We start from the raw sequence: 12,496 nt of genomic DNA, 5'->3' as shown, positions 1-12,496 counted from the left end.
TTACAAGCCAAGATACAATAACATTGTCTTTTGTATTTGATGTTTTTACCTTTATTGATCTCTTGTGTACAACTTCATCTTATTGTACAGCAGCTTTTGATTTAATCTAAATTAATTTCTTAGCATTTCTTAAAAGGAAGTCTGAGTAGGAACAAATGGTTTTTTCACTTTTGGCACTTTACCTGTGACTTTTCACAGCTATCTGACCTCAGAATTTCTCATGAGATATTGACTTTCATTCTCATGGAGAATATTTTTTTAATGTGACAATTTATTTATCTCTGGCTGCTTGAAGATGATCTGATTTTTTTTTCATCAGTTTTACTAGACTGTGTATTGCTAGAAGTCTGAATTTACCCTACTGGAAGATTTATTGAGCTCCTTTGATTTATTTAACTGAACACTGGAACATCATTGATGTGTAAAATTCTCCATTAAAGGCAATAGAAACTGTAGAGACAAATGAGACCCACATGAGACCCAAGTGAGATCCAAGATTCGAGAGAAAAGATTCTCTCAGGATGTGAACTTCTGTTTTGTAATCACATGTTCCTTCAGTGAACTGACTGATCATTTCCTTAAATGTGGGCAGAATAATTGGAAACATACTCAAAACTAAGAGAAAGAAAATATCAGTGTACAAATAAAGCTTAATTTTTTGGAGATAATCCATTAAAATATATTAAAATAATTTGTAAACGTCTTTCAGTGATAATTACAAAAGTATGAAAGTAAATAAAATCTGATAATTAGAAATCTAAACAAAGTATTGCTATACGTTCTCTTTATAAGATGCCATAATTTTAATGTGTCATAAACATAATCAAGTTGATTTCTTCATTATCATAATAGACAATTAATGTAAATAAATTAATCAGTGGGGCATGCAAAAATGAAAAATAACTAAAAAACAGGCTAACACCAATGGGCACCTATAACAAAACAAAGTTATGCACAATAATAAATAGAATACTTAAGATATTCTTTGATCAAAGTGTAAGTTCTCTCCTCCCTTTAGAGAAAGGTACCTCCTTCTCTTACACTTTGACAACATGGCCTTGTCTAAATATGATCAGAGTCGGTGAACTCAGGGGGCTTCCATAGCCTTGGCAGCTCATGACAAGAGCCTAGGGTGATTACTGAGGCCATAAACAAGAGTGTCAATTTGTTAAGTCAACACCAGGAGTCACTGTGCACTTACTCCTCATGTAGGATCTTTGTCCTTAGTGTGCTGTACATTGAGATTTAATGCTATAACTAGTACTCAAACAGTATTTTTCACTTTAGGTTTCTGTGTGGGAGCAAACTGTTGAAATCTTTACTTAATGTATGCCAAACTGATCTTCTGTACATAAAGAGAATCGAAAATGAATCTTGATATGAATGGAAGGGGAGAGGGAGTGGATAAGGGGAGGGTTGCGGGTTGGAGGGACGTTATGGGGGGGAAGCCATTGTAATCCATAAGCTGTACTTTGGAAATTTGTATTCATTAAATAAAAGTTAAAAAATTAAAAACAAAACAAACAAAAAAATTACAATACAATGCAGAAAAAAAGAATACTTAAGATATTAAATTTATTTCATTTTAGTAAATAAAAGTGAAAATTATTTTTATTTGACCTTATACTTTACCCTAAAACAGGAATGTAGAAGGGAGATTCACTGATTACTACTCTATACTGTAGCTTTGTGTTACATATGAACACTAAAATGTTTCCATTTTCAGAAAATAGTAGAAGAATAAATTCTGCATACTAAATGCCTTATAAAGTTTAAAAGAAAATAAATAAAAAACAAAAATTTGGAAACTTGTTTTTTCTTCATTTTATTTTCTATTCCTTTGGTTTCCACACTTAATTCTATTTTTTTTTTCATTTCCAACAGGCAGGATTTTCATGAGGTTTTCTAACATCAAATCCCGTGTAATTGCTGTGCTTTTTTTATTATTAAACTTTGAAACTCTTTTCAACTTTTTATTATTTATTTTATATTGATTTTATTTGTTTATATCCACTAGTAGATTCTTCACTTCCTCTTTTTAAACTTCTTCACTTTGCATAAATTGCAGTATGGTAATTTGTGGTTCAGTTTTTCCCACTTTGAATAAATATATCTCTATGTATAGGCAACTTTCACAACATAGGGCCATTGGCCTCACAGGGATGCATAGATATAAGGATGTTTTAAGGGAGGATGGATGGTTAGATTAATGATATCATTATCCTAAGACCTTTTTATATGCCTCTTATAAGGAATGTTTTATTTATTTTTATTTTGTTGATAAAGATATGCAATACCATGAAATGCCTTCTAATATTTGTACTATGTTTGTCCACCATAGTATTTTGCATTATGTTCTGTATAATTACTTTGTTGCTTTAAAATTGCAACCTTTTACATTTGCAAAAAGAATGTCATTGTTTAATGAATATTGCTATTAATCTATATTTTTATTAGTGTTCAGGGAGTGCTACTGGCATATTTGTCATTTTTTGGATTTATAGTTGTTACATATTAAAAATAGTTAATTTTTAAACTTATAAAAGGTTGTTGACTATAAAATTTGTCCATGCACTTGAGCAACCTTTATTCTTTATTCTAGGAGTTCAAATATCTATGTATAGATTGCGTATTCAGGATTATACCTATTGTGTCTAGATGTTTTTCTTTTGCCTTTAATTTAAAATGTTTCTTTGTATACTCTCTGATCTCCTACGTTGTGAGTTTTACAGAAATTATTGCTTCTTCTTTGTGTTCATACATATTAATAGCTACTATCACTTCATTGTGAACTCTAGCTTTTTGGAACAGAAATTATTTATTTGATACACTTAGATCTTTATGATTTTCATTCTCTTTTGTCACATGTCAGGATGATGTCATTTTTTAAGAGTATGCCTTTGTCTAACACCTCTAGCTAATTTTTAAGATTTTAGTCATGACACAGAGCAGTTGCACTTACACAGTTCTCATACCGTGAGCACCTGTAATCTGCATACGGGTGAAGAGGCAGGACACAAACAGTTCCCAGAAGCCCACCTGATGCCTGCTTCACTTTGGAGTATCCTTTTTTTTTTTTTTTTTTTTTTTTTTTGACAGGCAGAGTGGACAGTGAGAGAGAGAGACAGAGAGAAAGGTCTTCCTTTGCCGTTGGTTCACCCTCCAATGGCCGCTGCGGCTAGCGTGCTGCGGCGGGCGCACCGCGCTGATCCGAAGCCAGGAGCCAGGTACTTATCCTGGTCTCCCATGGAGTGCAGGGCCCAAGCACTTGGGCCATCCTCCACTGCACTCCCTGGCCACAGCAGAGAGCTGGCCTGGAAGAGGGGCAACCAGGACAGAATCCGGTGCCCCGACCGGGACTAGAACCCGGTGTGCCAGCGCCACAAGGTGGAGGATTAGCCTAGTTAGCCGCGGCGCCGGCCGGAGTATCCTCTTAAGCAAATGAGATTACTATTCAAGAAAGTAACAACATATTTGCCTGTTTTAATTTTATGTAAATAAATTATAAGTGCACTTTCTTCATATGATGTTTTTGGTGAATATAATGCTTATGCCATGTATTCATAATTTTGTTTATGGTATACATTTCTTCTCTTTGCTGTTTAGTATTATAGAATGAACTTATAGAACTTATTTTGGTGTGTTACTTTAAGTTTTTTTTTTTTTTACAGACAATTCATTATGAAAATTTTTGGTCATACTGTTTGGTGAATAGAGTAAATATTCTTGTGAGGTAAAAACCTTCTAAAAGCATCTGGTTTATAAGAAATGCCTGCCTTTAACTATTTTAGAAACTATAAAAATATATACAAAGCAAATCCCAAATAAACTCAGTAAAATATCTTTGCACTTATGAAGCAATCAGGGTAGGAATTAGTAAAGAGAAAAATGATTATTTCAAAGTGATAGTCTACCTACAAGAAAAATACTATAATTTAAACTTGTATGTCCCTGATAAAAGACCTGGAGAATGCATAAAAGAAAAACACCCTTAACTAGAAGAAGAAATAGACAAGTTTTTCATTTCCATGGGCGATTTTAACAAACTTTCCCATTGACGAATAAGACAATTAACATAATATAATGATATGAAAGTTCTAAGTGACATAATTATCACATTTGATTAGTTAACTACTTTTTTTTTTTTTTCTCTGACAGCCTGAGTTAGACAGTGAGAGAGAGAGAGAGAGAAAGGTCTTCCTTTTCCGTTGGTTCAAACTCCAAATGGCCGCTGTGACTGGCGCGTTGCGCCCATCCGAAGCCAGGAGCCTGGTGCTTCCTCCTCGTCTCCCATGCGGGTGCAGGGCCCAATTAATATAATTCCACAGCACATACATCTTTTGCAGGACGAAGAAAACATATGATATATGATCATTTGCTGAATCATGTGGCAAGTCACAGCATATTTCAAAGGACCCAAATCCTTGAGAATATTTCTGTGAAAGCAGTGCAAACAATTTAAAAATCACTAAATGACCACTTAATTTTCAGTGTGTATAACACTGTGCTTATCGGTTCCTCATGTTTATAGCACACTGTTGGATTTAACTTTGTCATTAAAGCTATTAATATAATCAGTATGTTCTGTTCCAGTTCAGAAATACTTTGTGAAAGATGATACCCCACATGAAACACATGTATGCATACCTACATAAAATGTACATTCTGTATCGCAGGGATAAATAGCTTCTCTTCACTTTGTTTGCTACTTGGTTTGAGAAAGTACATATTTTCATAAGGATTTTTATCTTCATACTAATATCTGTTATTTTATTAATCAGTTAATTTATATACTGCTAATTACTTATTACAAATATAATGCAGTATCAATACATCTTATTACCAATTCTGTGGTTTTTTTCCTTCTCTGGTGATTCTAGTCACTTCTTAAACTTTTTTGAATATATTAGATTGAATTTGCCTGTATGTAACTGTTTTTGTGTCACTAACAGGTAAAATTTATAAGAGAACAGACTTCCATAAACTATCCCCCACATTGATTGCAGTGCCCAGCACATTGTAATCATTCAAAACATATTTTCTGAAAGAATGCAGTGATACCTTTAGCTAGCTTTGGAGACACCTGAACATATAAACGGAAATGCTGTAGCATTAAATGGATTGCATTGGCAATTGTTTTCAACAAGCTTCTCTTCATTTTCTTTTAAAAGTTGGCAATAATATGAGTGACCAGGAGCCAACACATTGTTCTTCGTTAAAACTAATAGGAGAAACAGAAAAAAAATTAATAGGTGTGTATCTTTGATATATTCGTCTACTATGTTTGGACACTTGGCCTCTCATCCATAAAATAAAAGGAGATGAAATGCATGCTCTTCAAAGTATATTCAAGCTGTAAATATCTTGTTTTCTATTTCTCCCTTAATTTGTTTAAAGCAATTACTACCCTGAAACGCAGGTTCTTGATTAAAATTGTGGTGTTACTCTGCCATCTAGTGGATATTTTGTTTGTACCACTTAGCAAAAGTTAGCTGCAAGGAAGAGGGATTTTGCGCTACTGGACTAAAGAAAACCAAATCTGCTGTTTATGTCTTTTTGTTGGTAATGAGACAACAAATAAATAGGATTCAACTTGTCAATGTGGGTAGAAAATAAAACCAACATTTGATACTCATTATATTAAGCTAGGATAAACTTCAACAACCCTACCACTGTCTCATGAAACAAAGAATATTGGACTGGGATTTAAGAGATCTGGGTTTGTTTGTTTGTTTGTTTGTTTCTTAAGATTTATTTATTTATTTGAAAGGTAGAGTAAGAGAGAGGCAGGAGCAGAGAGAGAGAGAGAGGTCTTCACTCCCTAAAAGGCCTCAACAGCTAAAGCTGAGCAGATGCGAAGCCAGGAGCTTGGAGCTTCTTCTGGGTCTCCCACGTGGATATAGGTGCCTATGGACTTAGGCCATCTTCTGCTGCTTTCCCAGGCACCTAAGTGGGGAGCTTAACTGGCACCCATACAGGATGCTGGCACTGTAGGAGCAGCTTCACTTGCTATGCCACAGGGCCAACCTACAGATCTGGGCTTTATTTGTCCATTGCTGACATAACTAGGTATGTTTCCCTCCAAAATAATTGACATACCAGAGGTTTGGTTTGCCCTGTGTCAGTATTTCTGAAAACTTTACTCAATACACTTGAAAACTTCATTTAATACATTTGAAACCAAAATTTATAAAAATTTGTAATTGAGTTGTAAATCTATAGTATTGCAAATGTAAAGGAAAGGACAATATTCAAATAGTGTGTAATTTATATATCTATATAAAATACAGTTAGGTGATTTTTGCATGAACCTATCTATGTATTTCTTTTTTTTTTTTGCCAGGCAGAGTTAGACAGTGAGAGAGAGACAGAGAGAGAGTTATAGACAGTGAGAGAGAGACAAAGAGAAAGGTCTTCCTTCCGTTGGTTCACTCCCCCAGTGGCCACCATGGCCGGTGCTGCACCAACCCGAAGCCAGGAGCCAGGTACTTCCTCTCAGTCTCCCATGTGGGTACAGGCACCCAAGCACTTGGGCCATCATCTGCTGATCTCCAGGGCCTCAGCTGAGAGCCTGACTGGAAAAGGAGCAACCAGAACTAGTAGCTGGCGGCCCAACCGGGACTAGAACCCCAGTGCCAGTGCTGCAGGCAGAGGATTAGCCTACTGAGCCACGGCTCTGGCCATCTATTTATGTATTTCTTAGTCTTAAATTTTCATCATCATCATCCTCTATCTCATCTATCAACAGATTTATCATATCTATCATCAATCTACATCTATTATCAACTATCATCTATGATTCCATTATCTGTCTGTATCTAAATTAATGCTTGCAGTAAGATTTCTATTGCAAACACCAGGCATGAAGAAGACTTCCCTGCTCTGAGATGTAGACCTCACTACTCCAGAGAACCTTCCTCTGGTGACAATGGTAAAAGGGAGACACCAATAACCAACACGCATTCTCTTGAATGCTGTAAATTTTTAATAAAATATAAGAATACTAAGGCCGGCGCCGTGGCTCACTAGGCTAATCCTCCACCTTTCGGCGCCGGCACACCGGGTTCTAGTCCCGGTCAGGGCACCGGATTCTGTCCCGGTTGCCCCTCTTCCAGGCAAGCTCTCTGCTGTGGCCCAGGAGTGCAGTGGAGGATGGCCCAAGTACTTGGGCCCTGCACCCCATGGGAGACCAGGATAAGTACCTGGCTCCTGCCATCGGATCAGCGCGCTGGCCGCGGCGGCCATTGGAGGGTGAACCAAGGGCAAAGGAAGACCTTTCTCTCTGTCTCTCTCTCTCTCACTGTCCACTCTGCCTGTCAAATATATATATATATATATATATATATATATGAATACTAAACTCGTTATATGTTAGGGAACCATTCATGGAGAAAGTAACTGTAGCGCTGTTTGAAGAAAGTAACTGCACAGTAGCGCAGCTTGAAAGAAAAGTAGAAAAATAGTTGCTCTAGCTCGTAAGATTTGAAAAGGGACAGCCTAACTAGATGGTCTAACCACAAACTGTGGTTGTCATGACTATGGGACCCTAGGAGGTCAGAATGTGGGTGGGGCTAGCCTCTAGAAACTGTATATAAGGGGACCCTCAGACACTATAAACCAGAAGTCGCTCAGCCTCTTTTTCCAGTCTGTAGTGCCTAGTGCCTGTGGGGAGAAGCTCCTGGTCCATAGTGCCTTGTGCCTGCAGGAGTAGGCTTGAGCGATCTCTCCTCCTAGTCACCTAGAGTACCAATAAAGTGTGTTTAGCTTGACCTTCCTCAGTCTCCTCGACACTTCCTTCGCGGAAACCCGGCCAGTTCCCGAAGGGGGAGATCCTGACAGTTAATATATATATGTATGTTTAACCTTTTAAAAATATTTATTTGTTTGAAAGGCAAAGGCAGAGAGAGAGAGAGAGAGAGAGAGAGAGAGAGAGAATATAGGAGCCAGGAGCTTCTTCCAGGTGTCCCATGCAGGTAACAAGGGCCAAAGGACTTGGGCCATCTTCTACTGCTTTCCCAGGCCACAGCAGAGAGCTGGATGGGAAGTGGGTGGAGCAGCCAGGACTTGAACCTGCACTCATATGGGATGTCAGCACTCTAGGCAGTGGCTTTATCCACTATGTTTCAGGACAGGCCCCATTATATATTTTTAAAACAAGACTATATATATATATATATATATATGTATATTTACAAATTTTACACTGATTATAACAGTTCATTTCAATGACTTATAGTTATACAAGCTGGTGTAACCAATTTTCCCTCCTATCGGCTATGAATGGGTTACAGTTGTTTCCATACATATGTTAGAAATTGATGTCAGAATTTTTAAATAAAATTTGGGGGATATGAGTTAAATCAGGGCATTATGGTTTTAGTTTGAATTTCCCTTATCTTTTTTTTTTTTTTTACAGGCAGAGTAGACAGTGAGAGAGAGAGAGACAGAGAGAAAGGTCTTCCTTTGCCGTTGGTTCATGGTTCACCCTCCAATGGCCGCCGCGGCCAGTGCGCTGATCCGATGGCAGGAGCCAGGTACTTATCCTGGTCTCCTATGGGGTGCAGGGCCCAAGTACTTGGGCCATCCTCCACTGCACTCCCTGGCCACAGCAGAGAGCTTGCCTGGAAGAGGGGCAACCGGGACAGAATCCGGCGCCCCAACCGGGACTAGAACCCGGTGTGCCAGCCCTGCAAGGCGGAGGATTAGCCTAGTAAGCCGCGGCGCCGGCCTGAATTTCCCTTATCATGAATAATGCTGGACAATTTTCTCAGTAGTTATTTTCATCCAAGTATATTCTTGGTGGTGCAATGTGTCTGTGCATTTTAATTTGCATTATTTGTCTCTTTACTCTGTTGTTAGCATAATTTATACTTTATTATTATTTGGGCAAAATGCATGGAGCATGAAGTTTTCCATTTATACAATATTGAGTGTAATTTAGTAACATTAAGTCTGTCATGTTGTTGTACAGCCATCACCACCACCTTCTTCAGAAGTTCTTCAACATCAAAAACTAGAAGCCTGTACCCATTAAGCCTGTACCCCATTCCTGCTTCCTTGAGTCACTGGTGAGCAGTTTCCTACTTTTTGTCTCTCTAAAGTCGACTAGTATAGGTACTTCACATAGGCAGAGTCAAACAATATTTGTCTTTTGTGTCTGGCTTATTTCACTTAACCTGATATTTCACTTGCTCATCCATGCAGAGGAATGAGCATCAGTCTATGGACGTTGGGCTGTTGCCACCTTTTTATTATTATCATTTTATTATTTAATATTATTTATAATTGATTGTATTTATATTTTATTTAATATTTAAAATATTTAATATTCATTATTGTTTATTTTATTCTGCTGACTAAGGCTGCTGAGAGCTTGATCTTAGTTCAATCTCTGCTTTCAGTTCTCTGGAATAAATACAGATGGAATTTCTAGGTCACCAGGTGCTTCCATGTTTACTTATTTGGGGAACTGCCATATGTTTTTCCATGGCAGCTTCTCCATTTTCCATTACCATCAGTAATACATAAGGGGCCTAATTCATTCACATTCTTTCCACTACTCTTATTTTCCACTTTCTGTTTTTTTTTTCTTTTTCTTTTTTTGGTATGTTTTGGATTTTGTTACAAAAATCAACGAACAAAAAAAAAAAAGATGTCACTTCACACTCATTATAACAACAGATATTTGTGATTTACCTTCCTAATAAAAATGTGAGAAATATTGTCGGCAAGCGCAAGCGTTGTATGGTGGGATTCTAAAATTTATGCATATTGAATAAATGAGCAACTCTTCACTGTGGTTTTGACTTGCATTTCTCTAGTGGTTAGTAACATTGATTTTTCCATGTGTTTATTGACAATGAGTACTGCTTTGAATGAGTCTACTTTGAAGACATATCTATTTGGATGTTTTGTTCATTTTTAAAATATTTTCTTTTTCTTTTTGTTGTTTTGTAGGAGTTAATTATTATATTTATTAATATCCCATTTATAAATATCATGTTTATTAATCCCTTTGGAAATCCAATTTCAAAATATTTTATTCCAAAGTTTGGTTTACCAATCGACTCTATTGAAAGTGTTTTTTCATTCACACTAAAGTTTATAACTTCAGTGAAGTCCATTCTATTTGCATTTTTTTTCCTTTTTGCCTCTCTTTCTGATGTCATACTTAATTTAATACCACAGTGCTGGTGTTGTGGCATAGCTAGTAAAGCTGCTGCCTGCAGCGCTGGCATCACATATTGGTGAGTTGGAGACTCAGACGTTCCGCTTATGATCCAGCTCTCTCCTAGAGGCCTGGGAAAGCAGCGGAGGATGGCCCAAGTACACGTAATCACCCATGTAGGAGACCCGGAAGAATCTGCTGGCTCCTGGCTTCGGATTGGCCCAGCTCTGGCCCTTGTGACCATTTGGAGAGTGAACCTGTAGATGGAAGATCTCTCTCTCTCATTCTGTCCTCCCTCTCTCTCTCTCTGTAACTTTGTATTTCAAATAGTTAAATAAATATTTTTAAAAAGATACCATGAAGACTTTCTTCCAGGTTTTCTTCTACAGATTTCATCTCTCTTATATTTAGGTCCTCTAATCATTTTAAGCAATTTCTTTTTTAACCTAAGGATTCTAATTCAATTCTTTGCCTGGGGATATCCAGTTTTCCCAAGATAGTAACACTTCACTGTTGCTAATGAACTATCTCAACACCCTTGTGTAATGCAGTTAGCAATATACATGTCTGTTATTCTAGGACTCTTTATTCTGCTCCATTGGTCTAGGTTTGTCTTTATGTCAGTATCTCACGGTTTTGATTATTGTGACATTGTAATAAGTTTGAAATCAGAAAATGTGAAATGTCTAACTTTGTTCTTGCTCAAGAATATAAGCTATTTAGGGACTCATGCAATTCTGTATGAAATTTAGGATGGCTTTTTCTACTTCCTAAAATGCCACTCTGATTTTGATAGAGATTTAATTGCATTCACAATTTATTTGAATTATATTGGCATTTTAAACTCTACAGACTTTTATTCCATGAACATGAGCTGTCTTTCAATCCATCTATGTTCTCTTTATTTTTGTCAGCAATATTTTGTAGTTTTATTTTCTTCTCTTAGGTTTATTTTTACGTATTTTATTATTTTGTGATGCTATTGTAAGTGAATTATTTTCTTAATGTCCCTTTGGGATTGCTCATGGAAATGATAGAAGTGAAACTGGTTTTTACATCTTGAATTTTATCTTGCAATTTTGCTCATTCTGTTTATTAGTTCTAAGAATTCTGTGTGTGTGTGTGTATGCGCACATTAGTGTGTGTGTTCGTGTATGTATGCCTATGTGTAAGTGTTTGGAACTTTTGGCATTTTCTATATTATGTCATTTGTGAAGAGAGCTAATTTTACTACTTCCTGACTAATTTAGATGACTTTAATTTATTTTCTCTTATTGGTGTAGCTCTTTCAATTTTTTCATTTTTGTTTTTATTTAATTTATGGAGAGAGAGAGAGAGAGAGAGAGAGAGAGAGAGAGAGAGACCATGATAGAGACTGCAAAGTGTCCAGCACATAACTAATCTTCCCAGGCAGATGAATCAATTAATCCACAAGCGTTTATTGGGATCCCGCCCCGCTCCCGGGCGAGGTTCACTGATCCCAACAGAGCAACAGAGCGGGTGCCAGGGAAGTCTCACGTCAGAGGTTGGGAGGGCTCTTTTTATAATTACAGGGCATGGGGGTTAAAGGTTGAGGCAGGTCTGATCCTCACTGGTTGACCTTTAGGCACCCGTGGGTACCTTGACAAGGACTTTTCTTCCCCGAAAGTGCAGGTAGGGACTCTCCATTCCTGGAAGTATAGGGCTTCTCTCCTTGCAGATCCCGAAGCTACCAGAGCCCAAGACAGAGATGGAGAGACTTGCATTCCCTCAAGGTGTGCAACATCCAGGGTTGGACCAAGCCAGGAACACAGTCTACGTGTCCCATTGGGTAGTAAGAACGCAAATATCTAGGCTGCTACCTCTGACCTCAAGAGTATACATCAAAAGGAAACTGGGGGTCTGGCCAAGTCAAAGTTGGACCTAGAATCCAACCACTCAGAAATGGGACCTGGGCATCCTTCCATGGCTTCTTAACCATTAGCCAAATAGCTACCCCTCAACTCCTTCTTGAATGGATCTGGTGAAAACAAGCACCCTGTCTAAATTTGGGGGAAGTTTTTTAGTCATTTAGTATTCATTATGTTGCCTTCTCTGGGTTTTTCATATACAGACTTTATTATGTTGACAATGTTATATTCAATTCTTTTTTAAAAAGTGTTTTTATCCTGAAAATTTGTGGACTTTTGTCAAATCTTTTTTCTATGTCATGTGAGAGACCCAAATATATTTTTCTTTTACACTGTGAATGTGGTACATTACATTGAAAGATCTGGGATAAATATTGCATTGATCAACATGTGGATGGTATACTATATTTCATTCCAGTAATAAATTCCACTTGGTATG

The sequence above is a fragment of the Oryctolagus cuniculus genome, chromosome 1 (genome assembly GCF_051225735.1).
Source record: "Oryctolagus cuniculus isolate XC-2025 breed Fujian yellow rabbit chromosome 1, ASM5122573v1, whole genome shotgun sequence".
Taxonomy (NCBI): Eukaryota; Metazoa; Chordata; class Mammalia; order Lagomorpha; family Leporidae; genus Oryctolagus; species Oryctolagus cuniculus.
The sequence above is the reverse complement of the archived record's forward strand: the minus strand, read 5'-3'. Positions refer to the sequence as shown.